Below are 5000 nucleotides of genomic sequence, written 5' to 3'. Positions count from 1 at the left end.
AAAATTGCAAAGTCTCCATTATAGCATAGAAGAGAGCGTTAAAGTCGGGGATGGAAGAGGATGAAAATGGGAAGTTTACTTATAGAGAGAAGTGAGAAATGCCCTGTGTGCACACACCGGTGTCTGACCATAGAATACATTTAAATAATGCCTCTCGAAAAGAGCTATGCATTTGTGCCTCAGTGGCCTAATGGATAAGGCACTGGCCTCCTAAGCCAGGGATTGTGGGTTCAAGGCCCATCGGAGTTGATAACAAAAATCCTCCCTCTTTGTTTTCCAGAAAATTAGGTAGATTTATTACATGCTTCCTCTCAGAAGTTTATGAGGGATTAGGTACTTTGAAACGGTCCCATTTTACTTGTGTACACTTCACAGTCATGTTAGTGTTCTGAAACTGCAAAGTAGATTTTTAAATGCCTATTTTTGTGAGATGCATTTTCGACCGGCCAGAACATATTCCTTTGGAAAAAATTATATGAATTGGATTGGTGTGAATCTTGTTTCTAGAGGTGGTGACAGGCTTTCAGCTACTTGAATAGGTCAAGCCAGGATTCATAAAACTTATACAACCTATGTGAGTGTGAAAAATTAGCATATGCAGGAAGGAGCAATTTGTACTACTTTCAAAACAGTTTCACTCCACGTCTGGAAACGTCCAGAGCTATGTAGAGCATACAAATGAGCTTTAAACTCATGAGGAAAGAGGTTTGTATGGAAAAAGGAAAACAAAAGCATATCGTACTCATAAAATTCTCAATATACAGATTCCAAAAAAGTGCTTCCAGCGAAAAGAGCTGAAAGAACACTATGGGATGTAAACCTGAATACCTTTCAATAATATGTTCTCCATCCATGCATACCACCTACATGATAAAAATCATCTCAAGTGGACGGATGACCGCGTGGCCTAATGGATAAGGCGTCTGACTTGGGATCAGAAGATTGAGGGTTCGAGTCCCTTCGTGGTCGTTTTTGGCCAATGGTCACACAATCTGCTTTACATTCAGAGTGGAAAAAGTCTTTTCCAATACTCTTGTAGTCCTCACTTTCTCAGTACTAATCATTAATAAAGTGGAGTACATACTGTAAACTCATTCAGGTTGCATCTTCAGTCTAACTACTTGTGCATTTTAGTGGCATTAAAAAGTGCTTCTATGCCGACGCACTGAATATGTAATAGGTTTGCAGAATTTTGACGTGACAGAATGGGTTTTTAGCTTAAGTGTGTGTAGAAGAACTGCAAGGTGTGTGCCTATGTGTGCATAGAGTGCTACATGTGTAAAATCTGTATGATTTGGGCAGTTAAAGTGCTGATTTTGCCTCCGAGTAAGAAAAGTACTACGCAAAATGTATAAAGGATCGGCACATTGGCTGCCTTTGCTGATGCCCCCGTTGCCTAATTTGTAGTGCAATGGTTAAGTTGCAGAGTGTGGTTGAACTTGGTTAGGAGACTTAGTGCCTCTTTCCGTGTCCTACTGATGATAAGGATGGCTTGATACCATTTTCTAAGCCCAGTATATTGAGAAAAGAAGTGAGTGAAGAAGAAGTGTGGAGTCGAAAGTGGTTCTCCAATTTCTCTCCACTTGCTAAAATTGCAAAGTCTCCATTATAGCATAGAAGAGAGCGTTAAAGTCGGGGATGGAAGAGGATGAAAATGGGAAGTTTACTTATAGAGAGAAGTGAGAAATGCCCTGTGTGCACACACCGGTGTCTGACCATAGAATACATTTAAATAATGCCTCTGGAAAAGAGCTATGCATGTGTGCCTCAGTGGCCTAATGGATAAGGCACTGGCCTCCTAAGCCAGGGATTGTGGGTTCAAGTCCCATCTGAGGTGATAACAAAAATCCTCTCTCTTTCTTTTCCAGAAAATTAGGTAGATTTATTACATGCTTCCTCTCAGAAGTTTATGAGGGATTAGGTACTTTGAAACGGTCCCATTTTACTTGTGTACACTTCACAGTCATGTTAGTGTTCTGAAACTGCAAAGTAGATTCTTAAATGCCTATTTTTGTGAGATGCATTTTCGACCGGCCAGAACATATTCCTTTGGAAAAAATGATATAATTTGGATTGGTGTGAATCTTGTTTCTAGAGGTGGTGACAGGCTTTCAGCTACTTGAATAGGTCAAGCCAGGATTCATAAAACTTATACAACCTATGTGAATGTGAAAAATTAGCATATGCAGGAAGGAGCAATTTGTACTACTTTCAAAACAGTTTCACTCCACGTCTGGAAACTTCCAGAGCTATGTAGAGCATACAAATGAGCTTTAAACTCATGTGGAAACAGGTTTGTATGGAAAAAGGAAAACAAAAGCATATCGTACTCATAAAATTCTCAATATATAGATTCCAAAAAAGTGCTTCCAGCGAAAAGAGCTGAAAGGACACTATGGGATGTAAACCTGAATACCTTTCAATAATATGTTCTCCATCCATGCATACCACCTACATGATAAAAATCATCTCAGGTAGACGGATGACCGCGTGGCCTAATGGATAAGGCGTCTGACTTCGGATCAGAAGATTGAGGGTTCGAGTCCCTTCGAGGTCGTTTTTGGCCAATGGTCACACAATCTGCTTTACATTCAGAGTGGAAAAAGTATTTTCCAATACTCTTGTAGTCCTCACTTTCTCAGTACTAATCATTAATAAAGTGGAGTACATACTGTAAACTCATTCAGGTTGCATCTTCAGTCTAACTACTTGTGCATTTTAGTGGCATTAAAAAGTGCTTCTATGCCGACGCACTGAATATGTAATAGGTTTGCAGAATTTTGACGTGACAGAATGGGTTTTTAGCTTAAGTGTGTGTAGAAGAACTGCGCAGTGTGTGCCTATGTGTGCATAGAGTGCTACATGTGTAAAATCTGTATGATTTGGGCAGTTAAAGTGCTGATTTTGCCTCCGAGTAAGAAAAGTACTACACAAAATGTATAAAGGATCGGCACATTGGCTGCCTTTGCTGATGCCCCCGTTGCCTAATTTGTAGTGCAATGGTTAAGTTGCAGAGTGTGGTTGAACTTGGTTAGGAGACTTAGTGCCTCTTTCCGTGTCCTACTGATGATAAGGATGGCTTGATACCATTTTCTAAGCCCAGTATATTGAGAAAAGAAGTAAGTGAAGAAGAAGTGTGGAGTCGAAAGTGGTTCTCCAATTTCTCTCCACTTGCTAAAATTGCAAAGTCTCCATTATAGCATAGAAGAGAGCGTTAAAGTCGGGAATGGAAGAGGATGAAAATGGGAAGTTTACTTATAGAGAGAAGTGAGAAATGCCCTGTGTGCACACACCGGTGTCTGACCATGGAATACATTTAAATAATGCCTCTAGAAAAGAGCTATGCATGTGTGCCTCAGTGGCCTAATGGATAAGGCACTGGCCTCCTAAGCCAGAGATTGTGGGTTCAAGTCCCATCGGAGGTGATAACAAAAATCTTCCCTCTTACTTTTCCAGAAAATTAGGTAGATTTATTACATGCTTCCTCTCAGAAGTTTATGAGGGATTAGGTACTTTGAAACGGTCCCATTTTACTTGTGTACACTTCACAGTCATGTTAGTGTTCTGAAACTGCAAAGTTGATTTTTAAATGCCTATTTTTGTGAGATGCATTTTCGACCGGCCAGAACATATTCCTTTGGAAAAAATGATTTGAATTGGATTGGTGTGAATCTTGTTTCTAGAGGTGGTGACAGGCTTTCAGCTACTTGAATAGGTCAAGCCAGGATACATAAAACGTATACAACCTATGTGAGTGTGAAAAATTAGCATATGCAGGAAGGAGCAATTTGTCCTACTTTCAAAACAGTTTCACTCCACGTCTGGAAACTTCCAGAGCTATGTAGAGAATACAAATGAGCTTTAAACTCATGTGAAAAGAGGTTTGTATGGAAAAAGGAAAACAAAAGCATATCGTACTCATAAAATTCTCAATATATAGATTCCAAAAAAGTGCTTACAGCGAAAAGAGCTGAAAGAACACTATGGGATGTAAACCTGAATACCTTTCAATAATATGTTCTCCATCCATGCATACCACCTACATGATAAAAATCATCTCAGGTGGACGGATGACCGCGTGGCCTAATGGATAAGGCGTCTGACTTCGGATCAGAAGATTGAGGGTTCGAGTCCCTTCGTGGTCGTTTTTGGGTAAATTGGTCACACAATCTGCTTTACATTCAGAGTGGAAAAAGTATTTTCCAATACTCTTGTAGTCCTCACTTTCTCATTACTAATCATTAATAAAGTGGAGTACATACTGTAAACTCATTCAGGTTGCATCTTCAGTCTAACTACTTGTGCATTTTAGTGGCATTAAAAAGTGCTTCTATGCCGACGCACTGAATATGTAATAGGTTTGCAGAATTTTGACGTGACAGAATGGGTTTTTAGCTTAAGTGTGTGTAGAAGAACTGCAAGGTGTGTGCCTATGTGTGCATAGAGTGCTACATGTGTAAAATCTGTATGATTTGGGCAGTTAAAGTGCTGATTTTGCCTCCGAGTAAGAAAAGTACTACACAAAATGTATAAAGGATCGGCACATTGGCTGCCTTTGCTGATGCCCCCGTTGCCTAATTTGTAGTGCAATGGTTAAGTTGCAGAGTGTGGTTGAACTTGGTTAGGAGACTTAGTGCCTCTTTCCGTGTCCTACTGATGATAAGGATGGCTTGATACCATTTTCTAAGCCCAGTATATTGAGAAAAGAAGTAAGTGAAGAAGAAGTGTGGAGTCGTAAGTGGTTCTCCAATTTCTCTCCACTTGCTAAAATTGCAAAGTCTCCATTATAGCATAGAAGAGAGCGTTAAAGTCGGGAATGGAAGAGGATGAAAATGGGAAGTTTACTTATAGAGAGAAGTGAGAAATGCCCTGTGTGCACACACTGGTGTCTGACCATAGAATACATTTAAATAATGCCTCTAGAAAAGAGCTATGCATGTGTGCCTCAGTGGCCTAATGGATAAGGCACTGGCCTCCTAAGCCAGGGATTGTGGGTTCAA

The 5000-nt window shown here is 40.0% G+C and overlaps 4 non-coding genes across 4 annotated transcripts; all 4 read left to right on the top strand.

The window, feature by feature from the left end:
• Positions 1–1764: 1764 nt before the first annotated feature.
• TRNAR-CCU (transfer RNA arginine (anticodon CCU)) lies at positions 1765–1837 on the top strand. Its single transcript has one exon. It is a non-coding gene; the product is annotated as a tRNA-Arg (tRNA).
• A 647-nt stretch (positions 1838–2484) lies between these two features.
• TRNAR-UCG (transfer RNA arginine (anticodon UCG)) lies at positions 2485–2557 on the top strand. Its single transcript has one exon. It is a non-coding gene; the product is annotated as a tRNA-Arg (tRNA).
• A 795-nt stretch (positions 2558–3352) lies between these two features.
• TRNAR-CCU (transfer RNA arginine (anticodon CCU)) lies at positions 3353–3425 on the top strand. Its single transcript has one exon. It is a non-coding gene; the product is annotated as a tRNA-Arg (tRNA).
• Positions 3426–4072: 647 nt separating this feature from the next.
• TRNAR-UCG (transfer RNA arginine (anticodon UCG)) lies at positions 4073–4145 on the top strand. Its single transcript has one exon. It is a non-coding gene; the product is annotated as a tRNA-Arg (tRNA).
• Positions 4146–5000: the final 855 nt, after the last annotated feature.

The sequence above is a fragment of the Triturus cristatus genome, chromosome 4_1 (genome assembly GCF_964204655.1).
Source record: "Triturus cristatus chromosome 4_1, aTriCri1.1, whole genome shotgun sequence".
Classification (NCBI taxonomy): Eukaryota; Metazoa; Chordata; class Amphibia; order Caudata; family Salamandridae; genus Triturus; species Triturus cristatus.
The sequence above is the reverse complement of the archived record's forward strand: the minus strand, read 5'-3'. Positions and strand labels throughout refer to the sequence as shown.